The following is a 14,276-nucleotide window of genomic DNA, read 5'->3' on the forward strand; positions in this document are numbered from 1 at the left end:
TACAAAGTGAAGAAAGTTTGGTTTGGAAGGTAAGTCCTGGGGGATCTGACCCCCAAGCCCCAGAGTAGGGGTAGGAGGCCAGCGGCAACAGCGGCCTGGTACTGCTGCTGAAGCGTTAAAAAGTGCCGTGATGGAGCCGTCAGGAGGCAGCCCTTGGGAGCCAGGCTCGCTGTGCTGTTACCGTAGGGGCTGTGTGCTGAGGGGGGAATGGAGGTTATTTCTTAGCTCTTGTGCTAGCTCCTTACTTGGTTGCTGCTAGCCACCCCCCTCAGTTGCTACAACACTGGCTCTTGTTCTGCTGGGACTGCTCATGAAGATCCACACCCCGGCTTCAGCCTGCTGCACCCCCCAGATTCTGGGGTTCACCCTTTGGCAACTTCTTAGCTATTGCCAGGAAGAGATCATTCATGTTCACAGCTGTCTTGGCTGAAGTCTCCATAAACAATAAGCTGTTGTCATCTGCATATGCCTGGGCCTCTTCATACTCCACCATGCGCTTGTTGGCGAGGTCGGCTTTGTTCCCTGCCAGGGCAATAATGATGCTAGGATGGCCTGTCGCTGTAGTGCTTTTACCCATGTCTTCGCTTGGGCAAAGGTTTCCTGATTAGTAATGTCATAAACCACAATGGCAGCTTGGGCACCTCTGTAGTACATGGGGGCCAAACTATGGTATCGCTCCTGCCCAGCTGTGTCCCAGATCTCAAACTTGACTGTCGTGTCATCTAGACAAACAGACTGGGTGAGGAAGGCCACTCCAATGGTGCTCTCCTGGTACACGTGGAACTGCCCTTTGACAAAACATAACACCAGGCTGGATTTCCCCACCGCAGATTCACCCAGCAGGACCAGTTTGAACTGGCATATTTTGTTGGCCTGGGGCTGCCTGTTGGGCCTGGCTGTGTTTTTGCTAGTCATGGCTAGATTATCAGAGTGGGAAAGGGTGGAGGGAGGGGGATGCCACAAGGTGGCAGACGGGGGAGGGGGAGCAGAGGGGGCGTGCAGGCTTCAACAGTTCTGGGGCTCCGTCTCCCCCGTCCGGCCCAAGCCTGTCATGCCTCTGCTTTTTAATACCCTGTCTACATTTGTCATAACTTTCCTTCCAAGGAGCAAGCGTCTTTAATTTCATGGATGCAGTCACCGTCCACAGTGATTTTGGAGCCCAAGAAAATAAAATCTGCCACTGTTTCCCCATCTATTTGCCATGAAGTGATGGGACTGGATGCCATGATCTTTGGTTTTTGAATATTGAGTTTCAAGCCAGCTTTTTCACTCTCCTCTTTCACCTTCAAAAAACTCTTTATTTCCTCTTCACTTTCTGCCATTAGATTGATATCATCTGCATATCTGAGGCTGCTGATATTTTTCCTAGCTATCTTTATTCCAGCTTGTGATTCATCCAGCCTGGCATTTCATATGATGTACTCTGCATATAAGTTAAATAAGCAGGGTGACAATATACAGCCTTGACCTATTCCTTTCTCAATTTTGAACCAGTTCATTATTGTTCCTTGTCCGGTTATAACTGTTGCTTCTTGACCTGCATACAGGTTTCTCAGGAGGCAGGTAAGGAGGTCTGGTACTCCCATCTCTTTAAGAATGTTCTAGTTTGTTGTGATCCACACAGTCAAAGGTTTTCATGTAGTCAATGAAACAGAGGTAGATATCCACCATTATGACTTTCAATACAAGATTCAAAAATCTGTGTTGTTAAAGCCTATATATTTAATTTACAGAATTAAAAGAATAGATGTAATTATTTTCTTAGAAGAGATAATTCAGTGTTCCTTTTGAAAATATCTCATGTAAACTTCATCATTACCACACTAATTTAAGGTGATGGGAGTGAAACAAAATGTTCATAATCTGAAAGAAAAGCAAGGAAAAAAATTTAATGCCTGAAATTGCAATAGCATTTTGGAAAGTTTTTTTTTTGGAAAGCAAGCATTAGTTTTTGGATTAACCACTAAAATGTTAATAATGATTTCTGGGGAAATTTTTAAAATATTCAATGTGACTGATGAGCAACAAAAAAGGGGGAGGGAGGATTCATCATGGTTCCTTGCTGCCTGGATATAAACACCAATTGATGTTTCTCAGCTTTGATAGCTGTGGAATTGCCCTCTGGTCATCTGCCACTTAAGTTTGGTACAAAAGTAGGCCAAGATGTAAATTATTGAATATTTTAAATAATCTTTCAGAGAAAGTGTTTGTTAAACTTAGAAACTCTGAGGGCTTAACACTTTGACAGTAATCTGAAAATCCACTAAACCCATCTGGTTTTGATTTCTTCATTCAAGTCAACACTGCAGTTTGAGATGATGTCATTTGTACCCAGACTGATTTTTAAAACAGTTGTTTTTAAGGGTTGAGTCATTAAAATTCAGCAACCTTGACAAACTGATGAAGTAAAATCACTATAAAGGTTTGTTTAAATTCTAATGCAATGAATTTGAAACACACCTACTCTTGGAAAAGAATCTCCAATTCCTTGTTTACATACAGAGATTTTTAAATAGCAATTCGAAAGCCCAATAAATAAAGATCCCACCTGAAACTCTTTAAAACTGCTCAGCTCCTTATTAATCCTGCTTTGACATTCCATAATTTATATATTATAGCACCATTCTGAAAAGGCTCTAGCAAGAGCCTCTAAGTCCCAGATTTCAATTCCCCAATAACTATATGGAACATACATCTTTCAAATTCAACACACCCAAACTGAACTCATCTGATCCACAAAATCCACTCTCTGTCCCATTGTACCACTCAAGCCACACAAGCTCAAAAAGTTTAAGTCATTTTTGACAGTTTCTTCTTTTCCCCCACCACATCTACATATTTGCCAACTCCTATTGACTGTTTCTTTGAAATAGTTCTTGAGATTTGCCTCTTCCTTTGGGGTCACTGACTATCACTTTTGTTGAATTTGTTGAAATATTGCTTCCATTGTTTCTTATGTTCTGGTTGTTTGGCTGTGAAGCATCTTGGATCTTAGCTCACTTACCTGGGATCCAATCTGCACCTCTTGCTTTGGAAGGTGAAGTCTTAACCACTGGACCACCAAGGAAGCCCTACCCTAAGGATCAAAGTTTCATAACTGAGAGCAGATGGAGGAGAGGAGATGCAAGAGAAGATAGAGTACTCCAACTGGTTAGGATTGTCATGAGCAGAGCTGAAGAGAAAGGCCCTTGGAAGCCGTTTTAGGGCAAATAAGAAAAGCACTTTGGCTGGAGGTTGGATGAGGGCATTAGAAGAGGAAGAATAGATACAGTTGTAGATGGATGAGGCCAGGTAGAGTTTGGGAGTGGGAATGAGAACCAACAAATGTTTTTAAATAGGTGGGTGATATCCAATACAGTATGCTAATGCATATATATGGAATTTAGAAGGATGGTAACGATAACCTTATATGCAAGACAGAAAAAGAGACACAAATGTGTAGAACAGACTTTTGGACTTTATGGGAGAAGGTGAGGGTGGGATGATCTGAGAGAACAGCATCGAAACATGTATATTATCAAGTGTGAAACAGATTGCCAGTCCAGGTTGGATGCATGAGACAAGTGTTCAGGGCTGGTGCACTGGGATGAACCAGAGGGATGGGATGGGGAGGGAGGTGGGAGGGGGGTTCAGGATGGGAAACACATGTAAATCCATGGCTGATTCATGTCAATGCATGGCAAAAACCACTACAATATTGTAAAGTAATTAGCCTCCAACTAATAAAAATAATTGGGAAAAAAATAGGTGAGTGATGGATGAGAACAGAGTCAGTAGATAGGTGAGAGGTGATGATAGTAAGGTAGTTCTTTTGGTAGTCTTAGGTTTAAGGAAATAAATGGTAGAAAAGTAATAAATATGAGTAATGACAGTGACCCCACAGTGAAAGTGAAGTCACTCAGTCGTGTCCAACTTTTTGCAACCCCGTGGACTGCAGCCTACCAGTCTACCAGTTAGAACTGGACATGGAACAATAAACTGGTTCCAAATAGGAAAGGGAGTACGTCAAGTCTGTATATTGTCACCCTGCTTATTTAACTTCTATGCAGAGTACATCATGCAAAAGGCTGGGCTGGATGAAGCACAAGCTGGAATCAAGATTTCTGGGAGAAATATCAATAGCCTCAGATATGTAGATGCTACCACCCTTATGGCAGAAAGTCAAGAAGAACTTAGAAGGAGTTCTTAGTTCTAGAGGTTCTTTAAGAACCTCTTGATGAAAGTGAAAGGGGAGAGTGAAAGAGTTGGCTTAAAAGTCAACATTCAGAAAACTCAGATCAGGATTCAGGGAGAAATTCCAATCACTATTTGAAAATGAGCAACATATTTTCCTGAATATCTTGTTGAAATTATTAAAGAAAAGGTTGCTGTTCTGCTAGTAAATGTGGAGGGAAAGATATTGCCATGGAAATAGCCCTTACCTAACATCTGCTTTTCAAGAACTTTTGAGGCTTTCAGGTACATGAATGTTTTAATAATTTCCCAGATAAGTGACCTTATTTGAACACTGTTCATAATTGAAGCAACAAAGACTTCAGTGTAGAGTTTGAATTTCAATAAGTGCAATTAGGACTCTCAATAATTTTATTTGAAATAGAGATTTTGCCCCCAGATTACTTAGGGATAGAGACAAAAGGCAAGTCTTTGAAAAAGCTTGTTTACCAGGACAAACCTCATTTACTTAGAGAAGAGCAGCAAACATAAATGGGGAGAGGTGTAGAAACAATATGAGATCTCATAAATTCCATGGCAGGTCCAAGGGACCTCTGAGGACACATGAGCAGGCAGAAAGAATGTCTGTCATTAAATTCCAAGGTGGAAGTCATCCACTTATATTCAAAGGTGAAGCTGCTTCATTTGAAGGTGGCTAATTCAAGTCTCTCTTCATACTAACATGCAACAGGCAGATGGAGGCCAAAGCATTGGTCTGAGTGACAATTTTGCCTGCATTGGCCCTGTCCCATCCTTATCTGCAGTGAGGTCTCCTTACATAGCCTCTGGGACCTGTGTCTGCATGGCTAGTTCATACCTAGTACTACAGACACTTCTTTTCCTCTGGACATGCTATATCCCCAACGAGCAGTGAACAAACCTAGTTCACAGAAGAGGCAGTTTACTGTGGTATTTAAAAATACAGACTCTGAAACCAGACTCCCTGGGTTCAAATCCTGCCTCTACCACTTAGTGAGAGATGAGGGGAAGTTGACAGCTACTCTGTGCCTTGGCTTTCTTACCTATGAAACAAGGATAATAACACCCTCAGAGAGCTGCTATAAGGCTGCAGCTTGAATGAATGTAAAGTGTTTAGGTGTTTGCCATTGATATTTTCCGGTACTTTCTCTGAAATCATTTGGAGAAGCTCAAAAAAGTAAATAAGTATATATTGTTAAAATAAGTCAACAGGATCAAAGCGGCCTTAGCCATGAGGCTAAGCCCCACATCACCAGACCGAGACTTGAATCCAGTTTCAACTCTACAAGAAATGGAATCTTAAACCAGTCAGTTGGGAATCACATGATAAGCATTAGTTAGTAGGTAATCTGCCAGATAAACTTCTACCATCCCTAAAAAGGGAAGTAATCTTGCAATCACTGATCCCATTTTCTACTGACTCTTTGTATAAAGTTGATAAGATCTATAAAATTTATTCAGTTGAGTTTTGCTTTTTAACAATATATCTTCTAATATAAATAACTTTATAACTCTCACAAGTCACTTCTTAATTTTTTTTTCAAGATGTAACTGAACCAGAGAAAATATGGATAGATGGAAAAGGCAAGTATTCTACCTAGATGGAAAAGTATTGTAGCCCAGAGAAAGTAGAAGATTTCATCCCAAATCATCTTTACCATAAATGCCTAAGCTTGCACACAGGGAAGTGAAGGAGGCCCTGCATAGGGGCATGACTGCAGGGCTCAGACTCCCCTGGAGAAAGAACCGCTGGCCCTGAGGCTTCCAGGAGCCTGGGCCTCCAGGTGTGAACTCTCAAAGGACCCCCCTCAGCTTTCCTGCCCAGGTCAGCCTCCTCTGGGGCAACCCCCAGACAATGACAGTGCTGGGCAGTGGTACACAAGCTCAGTGTAAGGCCCCGGTGAGGGACTTGTCTAAAGGGCATCTTCTTCTTCCCAGGTGACCAGCTGAGGCTTCGCGGTGTTTGCATCAGGGTCTGAGGTCTTCCTCCACTCTACTCTGCTTATCCCCTTTTCCTCTCACAGGTGTCTCAACCCGCAGACTGGCTGCACTCCCATCTCTCCTGTCATCTGCTTCCCTGAGACGCAGACTACCACAGCGTTTTTTTCTAAACTTCAGTAGACCGGTGGTATAAGAACCTCAGAGCTTCCCAGGTGGCACTAGTGATAAAGAACCCGCCTGCCAATACAGGAGACTTAAGAGATGTGGGTTCGTTTCCTGGATCAGGAAGATCCCCTGGAGAAGAACACAGCAATCCACTCCAGTATTCTCGCCTGGAGAACCCCACGGACAGAGGAGCCAGGTGGGCTACAGTCCATAGGGTTGCATAGCATTGGACATGAAGAACCTCAACCAGGATTACCTCATGCAGAAAAATTCCTCCCGAAAGGAATTTTTAGTTTTCATTTTTTTTAAACATTTAAAATGTGATCTGATGAAAAAGTAATTGTGTTCTTTATAAGAAACTCAGATATGGCAGAAATTCATAGTATACAATGCAAATATCTCCTGAAGCCCCAAACCTCTTAACCATCCTGTATATATCCCTCTAGGCTTTCTTCATATGCACACACTAATATGTATGGTTGCTATTATATTATAAAATAGAACCAGACTATACTCTTTTATAATTTGCCTTAAAAATACATGATAAATATCATCTATGTCTATATATAGATACCTCATTTGATTGCCACCTACAAGAAATTCCATTACATGAATATTTTGTAACTTATTTAAACATTTCCACACAATTGGGCATTTGTATTATCCCCAGTTTTTCATGATTCCAACAGAATTTTTACATTGTTTAGAGTTATATATTGAAATATTTGTGAAAGCATGTATATGAGTTTTGCTTTCATTTATGTTTGTCATCTATTTTGGAATCTTGAGTCCTTAGTCACTCAGTCGTGTCTGACTCTTTGCAACCCCATGGACTGTAACCCACCAGGTTCCTTTGTTCATGGGATTTTACAGGTAAGAATCCTGGAGTGGGTAGCCATTCCCTTCTCCAAGGGATCTTCCTGACCCTGGGATCAAACCCAGATCTCTTATATTGCAGGCAGATTCCTTACTGTCTGAGCTACCAGGGAAGCCCTTGGAATCCTGGGGGGTAGTATAAACTGGAATTTCAAGGACTAAACCCACATTCATTATTTTGGATTTTACGTAGCAAGGATTTGTGAATGATTTTCTGCCAAGTGGGGTTTTGCCCATAGTGGTGAGGGATTCCCAACCTCTACCTGTCCTATTTCTCTCATTTGACTTATGACCTTCATAACAGAAAAACGAGGCCTGGTCAGGGGCGAGGGGTGCTAACTTCTAGGACAGACCCAGTCACTAGCGATACAATGGCTCCTCCCTTTTAGATCTTGAGGCCTTTGTCCTTATAAAGCCTTCCTACAAACCTTCACAGTGTGCAGTAACATTCTACATTCTAATCTAGATTCTAGATACTAGATAATCTAGATTCCAGATTCTAGAGTGTACAATATGTTCAAACATAGCCGAAATTATTTTTCTAGAAAAGTATACTTTTCTTGCTTTTAAGAATTTCCTTTGTATAAAAACTCCTTTTGTCAAACTTCTTTTTTCTCAGGCGGGAGGGGAGGGGGAGCATCCCCCACAGCATATGGGACATTTAGTTCCATCCCTATCAGAGATGGAACCCACGCCTCCTGCAATGGAAGTGCAAAGTCTTAACCATTGGACCACCAGGGAATTCCCTTGTCAAACTTTTTGAAAAGAAAACAATAACAAAAGATAAGGATAACAATAACAAAAACAATAACAAAAGATAAGCTTATTAAAGCTATAAGCCCAATCATGCTTACACCATGGCCAGCTGAGTCTGTTTGGCCAGTGGATCAAATGATTTTGCCAAGGTGAATTCGCCCTGTCAGACATTCCCCTGTCTTTGAGACAGCTTATGAACCGCTGTACAATTTCTGCCAGTGCGGCCCTAGCAAAAATGTCCTTGGCTTACAAACGTCTGTGCGTTTGTTTGGTTAAAGGACCCAGATAATCTGTGGGAGGCAGCCAAAGAGACCTCCCAGGTGAGCAAAAAGAGCTGAAAAGGCAAAACACATCATACAAGTACCAATAAATGGAGACCAGGATGTTAATAGAACATACTTATTAGTGACTCATAGGTAGCCTAATTCTCCTTGAAAATAATGAGAAGCACTTAAACGTCTGCTTTTAAAAAAGAAAATAAACCAGATTTTTTTTTCTTTCAGTTTCTTTTTCCTACTTGAATCAGGAAAACCAAGGTTGAGTTCCTAAATTTTTCAATTTATATACCCACGAAGCCAAGCAAAGTTCACACAAAGTAAAGATGTACACCTGAGGAGTAGTTCTCAGACTTCAATATGCTAAGGCCCACCCAAGGAGCTTACCAAAGTGACAAACTCTTCAATCCACTTGCCAGAATTCTGATGCAGGTATTGGCATTTTAATAACCCCAGGTAATTCCCATACAGGGGACAGGGAGACCACACTTTGAACTAGCTGAACACTGACCCAAAGCCTGCAAGACTTCTTTTTCTAGTCATAGTCTGTTAGTGAGCTTCAACGTAAGTTTGGACCAAGTCACATTCACCACGACCCAATTTCAGTCTATAAAGTGGAGATGGTCATATTTGTCACCTACCTCATTACCAACACATGTATATTCATGAGATAATGCCTATGAAGTCATTTAAATTCCTCAGTAGAAAGGCGCTATATTTCAAGTATTTATTTCCAGTATTACAGTGACACTTTTTTTTTAGGGACCTACAAAATGTAGAACCATTCCTGTGAAAATATGTTAATAAGACTACTACACTACAGGTTCCATCAAATTACATAACTTGTACACTGAAGGGGAATGGGTTCTTCTGCCTCAAATTTGACTGACTTAAAAACTCACTAACATCATAATCAATATCATTTTTCTTTTTTATGATTTTATTTATTGATTTGTTTTTGGCTATACCGGGTCTTCATTGGTGTGTGGATTTTTCTCTTGTAGCAGATAGTGGGGACTACTCTTTGTTCAGTGCAGGGATTTCTCATTGCAGTGGCTTATCTTGTTGCTAAACACGGGTTCTAGGGTGCCTGGCTTCAGGAGTTGTGGTATGAGGTCTCAGTAGTTACAGCTCCCAGGCTCCAGAGCACAAGCTCAATACATGTGGCTCATGGGCTTACTTGTTTTGCAGCGTGTATGCACCACCTGGCAGGCTACAGTCCACAGGGCTGCAGAGTGTCGGACACAACTGAAGCGACTTAGCATGTGGGATCTTCCCAGATTAGGGGTCAAATCCATGTCTCCTGCTTGGCAGGCAGATTCTTTGCCGCTGAGCCAGGGAAGCTCCTCATTTTTCAACTACAGATCATAATTTGACATTCCATGGTGTATTAATCAGGGTTCTACCTGAGAAACAGAACCAGTAGAAGACATATCTATATATCTGTATGTACAACACATTTATACATATTTGTATATACCTATATGTATAAACAGGCTTCCCTGGTAGCTCAGCTGGTAAAGAATCCTCCTGCAAAGCAGGTGACCCTGGTTCAGTTCCTAGGTCAGGAAGATCTCCTGGAGAAGGGGTAGGCTACCCTCTCCAGTATTCTTGGGCTTCCCTCGGGGCTCAGATAGAAAAGAATCCACCTGCAATGCCAGAGATCCGGGTTCGATCCTTGGGTTGGGAAGATTTCCTGGAGGAGGGCATGGCAACCCATTCCAGTATTCTTGCCTAGAGAATCCCCATGGACAGAGGAACCTGGTGGGCTATGGTCCAGGAGGTCACAGTGTCAGACACAACTGAAGTGATTTAGCATGCACACACATATGTATAAATATGGGTTTCCCTGGTGGCTTCCAAAGGAGTCCCGGCCAGTCAGATGACTGCCCACAAAGACGGGTTCAGGGATGCGCAGACGACTCAATCAGACTGATAGACTCAGTCTTAGAATTCTTACTGGATCGGGTAGGAAAGGGGTGCTCTCTTTTTCCTCTGGTCATAAAGCTAACAGAAAGCAGTCCCGGAGCTGTTAATGATGACCTTGTCACAATAGGAGGAGCTGCCAGAGAAAGCAGAGCTGAGATGGAGAGAGATTCTGAAGCCATTCAGATCTGGAGCTGCTTAGCTAGTAATTCCCTCCCTATGTTTAAGCCAATTTGAGTTATGTGTCTTGAACTCTTCACTAAAAGCTTCTGACTACACCAGCTACAGTTGCCCTCTTCACATTTAGGATGGTACTCACCAGGAGTTTGCTCTGCAGAGAACTAGAAAAAGGAGCTTTGCGTCCCTCCCTCAGGCTTGCCGTTGGAGCCGGCATTCTGATGTTCCCAGGACCACAGCTCCTCAGGAGGCAGCCAAGGTCATCCGCTGGACAAAGTGGGGGCTCGGCTGTCAAGGAGCACCATCACTGCCGCTGACCTCTGCTCAGCGGCGGTCACTTCTGCCTGGGGCTCGAGGAACAGTAGGCAGCAGTAAGGTAGGACAGTAACTTCCACAACTTGGGTCGACGTCTGTTCACACCCAGGCCAGCACTTGCTGCTCCCAAAGTGGGACTAGAAGAGAGGGAAAGAAGAAGGTGGGAAGCAAAGGAAAAAGAGGGAGGAAGGGAGGGAGGGTGAAAATAAACTTTTGCTCAGCTCCCACTGTGTGCCAAATACTTTTCACGTTAACTCTACTCTCTGGATCTTCACCATGCTCTATGAAGCTCTATGAAATAGTTTTGTGAAGTGCTTATTACCATCTTCATTTTAATTGAGAAGAAAATAGATCCAGAGAGATTACCTGATTTGGCCAAGGTCACATGCTTATACAGTCAGTGCAGAGCTGAAATTTAGACGTTTCTGATCCCAACAACTGTGTGTGTGAAAGTTCTTATCTTTGAGAACATTTTTATAAAGCACTCCAAGATATAAAAGGAGGGTGGGCCACCTGCTCATCCTCTTCTTCTCAGCTCCATGGAAGATCCCGAGGCTTCCCCTTGGCAATGTAGGACTTCAAGAGCACAGAACAGGTGTGATAGGAGAACCTCTGGGCCAGTTAGGACTCAACTCAGACATCAGGTTTTCCTGTGATAGGAAGGAGTAAGGAGGATAGAATAAACAAACAAAGTGCTCCCAAATCCTTTGCAGTTCCAGTAAATACACAGAACCAGACACACCATAAGTGTTTAAGAAATATTTGTTGAACAAATAAGTAAATGAATAACATGTGCATGCTAAGTTGCTTCAGTCATATCTGACTCTTTGCTGCCCTATGGGCTGTAGCCCACCAGGCTCCTCTGCCCATGGGATTCTCCAGGCTAGAATACTAGAGTGGGTTGCCATGCCCTCCTCCAGGGGATCTTCCCAACCCAGGGATTGAACGCATGTCCTTATGTCTCCTGAATTGACTTATTACAGTAAAGGTAAAGGGGGAAGTTTAGCTTCCTGGTTTTATTTCTCCTAACAATAACAACTTCCCTCTCAGTTCCACATTGGATTGTATTCTCTAAGCTGAAGATTTAGTGATGGTTTGCTGGCTGATTGCCCAAGAAGATATGACAGACACATCATCCACCACTTGATTGCTGGTCTTCCTAGCAGAAGAAAGGATGTGGAAGATTTTTAGGATCACTGAGGGAATATGAGGAAAGAGGATAGAAGGAAACATTGAATAAAAGGCAAGGAAGGTAAGGATGGACTTTCTTGCAATTCTAATGATGACATCTATTGCCCTGTTAAAAGAAAGTTCTCAAATGCTAGTTAACATAATTCTGAAAAAGATGTTTCTGAATGGCATCGTGTGCATTCCAATACAGAACAGACCCGAACCTAGGATTTATTGAGTTCCTTAAACAGGTCAGGCACTAAAGTGGTGAGTAGTTAACTGGTGCTCTGCATTCACTCACTATTACCTTCAGAAGGATAAGCATTCTGATTTTTCTTCCAGGGAGACACCCCTCCCTGACTCCTAACTTCCATCCTTCAGGCGACATTGACTCCACTCCTGATTCCAGTTTCTGACATGCCTAGCTAATAAGAGCAAGCTATTTCCCCAGCCGTAGTGACTGGTTGGAGGAGGGACATGTGACTCAGCCCAAGTCAATCAGAGTGAATCAGGAGTAATTCCTGCTAATCCCAAAGCCCTCGCTTTTCAGTTGAGTTTAAACTTGAACAGTTCTGGGGTTGGCAACCATCTTGCCCTCACATGAAATTAAGAATGAAGCCAATATAAAGAAGAGAGCAAAATGGAACTGAAATGGGGAAACAAAAACAAAACTAACAATATAGATCATTCCACTGGGCTATTAATTCAGCCTGGGGTTTATCCTGTGACTTTTCAGTTACAAAAGCTGTTAAGTTGGGTTTGCGGGGTCACTGATAACTGGAAAAGACCCAACTATACAGGCATTTTATGTTCTCCTCTTACTTGATGTCTCTAACACTCATTTAAAAAGGCATTATTATCCTAACTTCAAAATAAGAAAAACAAGGTTTAGCAAAATTAATTACTTGTCCAAGGCCACATAGAGAGTGTCAACTGTAATTTTAGAGAATGAGAATCATTCTTAATATCTGTGACAATTTAAAATCATGCACAAGTTGCTGTCATGCCTATTAAAGAGGATCATCTGTTGAGAATCTGAGAATGGAAAACTTGCCTTTTACATTTTTTTTCATTTATTTTTATTAGTTGGAGGCTAATTACTTTACAATATTGTAGTGGTTTTTGCCATACATTGACATGAATCAGCCATGGATTTACATGTGTTCCCCATCCCAATCCCCCCTCCCACCTCCCTCCCCATCCCATCCTTTTTTTCAACATGGTGTGTGTTTGCGGTGGGATGTAGACGAATGCATGTGTTTTTATTCAATATCAAGAGATTATCTGCATAACAGTTAAGAGCTTGGATTCTAGAGTTAAACTCCCAGGTTCAAATTTCAGCTCTTCTTCTATTAAGTGTGTGATCTTGGACAAATTAATCTCTCTGTGCCTCAGTTTACTCATTTGAAAGCTGGAATGAGGATAATGAAAGCAGTGCCTTGTGGAATTGTTGGATTAGGTGAGTTAACACATGAGAAGTGCTTAGAAGGTATCAGAAAGAAGGAAAATTTCCCCACCATTCTGGACTCTTGACTGATGTAATTATTAAACTCACACAAGAGAAATTAATGAGAAAAAAATTAATTCATATATACAGAAGTCTCAAATAAGTGGAACTTCCAAAGTTACCAAAGAAGACTGTTTATATATCATTTTTAGACAAAGAAACAATTTTATGTGAATATTTAAGCAAACAAAAGGATGTGTGCCTGGTGCAACAAACTAATGAAGAAGTAGCTAAATTTATCTATACAGCTTTCTTAGCCTTGAATTTCCTAACTCTGATGATAATGATACTTTCTATCTTCCTGATATAAAGAGGATGCCTTCACATGGGAGATTTATTTCCTGCTTTCAGAAGGAAATAAGAGGGTGCCAGAATGCCTTTTTTATTTTTATTGGGATATAATTTATTTACAGTGTTGTGTTAGTTTCAGATGTATAGCAAAGTGAATCAGTTACACATATATCTACTCTGTTTTAGATTATTTTCCCATATAAGTCTTTACAGAGTATTAAGGTTCCCTGTGCTATCCAGTAAGTCTTCATTGGTTATCTATTTTATACATAGTGATGTCTATGTGTCAATCCCAGTCTCGCAATTTATCCTTCCCCTGCTCTTACCCTTCAGTAACCTTGGGTCTATTTTCAGATCTATTCTCAGAATGTCTTCTTTTAAATATAATTTGCATTTCACTAGCCATTTCTCAAGTAGTTTTAATTCAAAAATAATCAATATGCCACTGGCTAGGCAAGGAACATGGGAAGAAGTGTCCAATTAGCGTGAGTACTCCCACCCTTGTCCAGATAGAATTTCTCTGGTCTGGTCTGCTAGTCCATAAATGATTGAATCATGGAGTAGGCATTGCTTTTCTCTAACTCACACTATGTAAAGGCCACTGGGAGTCATTTAATGTGGAATGGATCAACTCCAATTAGGTTTAGCTGCAAGTAGTATAAAACCCACACTAGCAATTGTTTAAA

General features: G+C 41.6%; 1 pseudogene; it reads right to left on the bottom strand.

Moving 5' to 3' along the window:
• Positions 1-268: 268 nt before the first annotated feature.
• Positions 269-951, bottom strand: LOC110150426 (ras-related protein Rab-5B pseudogene; annotated as a pseudogene).
• Positions 952-14,276: the final 13,325 nt, after the last annotated feature.

This window comes from Odocoileus virginianus, chromosome 31 (assembly GCF_023699985.2).
Source record: "Odocoileus virginianus isolate 20LAN1187 ecotype Illinois chromosome 31, Ovbor_1.2, whole genome shotgun sequence".
Classification (NCBI taxonomy): Eukaryota; Metazoa; Chordata; class Mammalia; order Artiodactyla; family Cervidae; genus Odocoileus; species Odocoileus virginianus.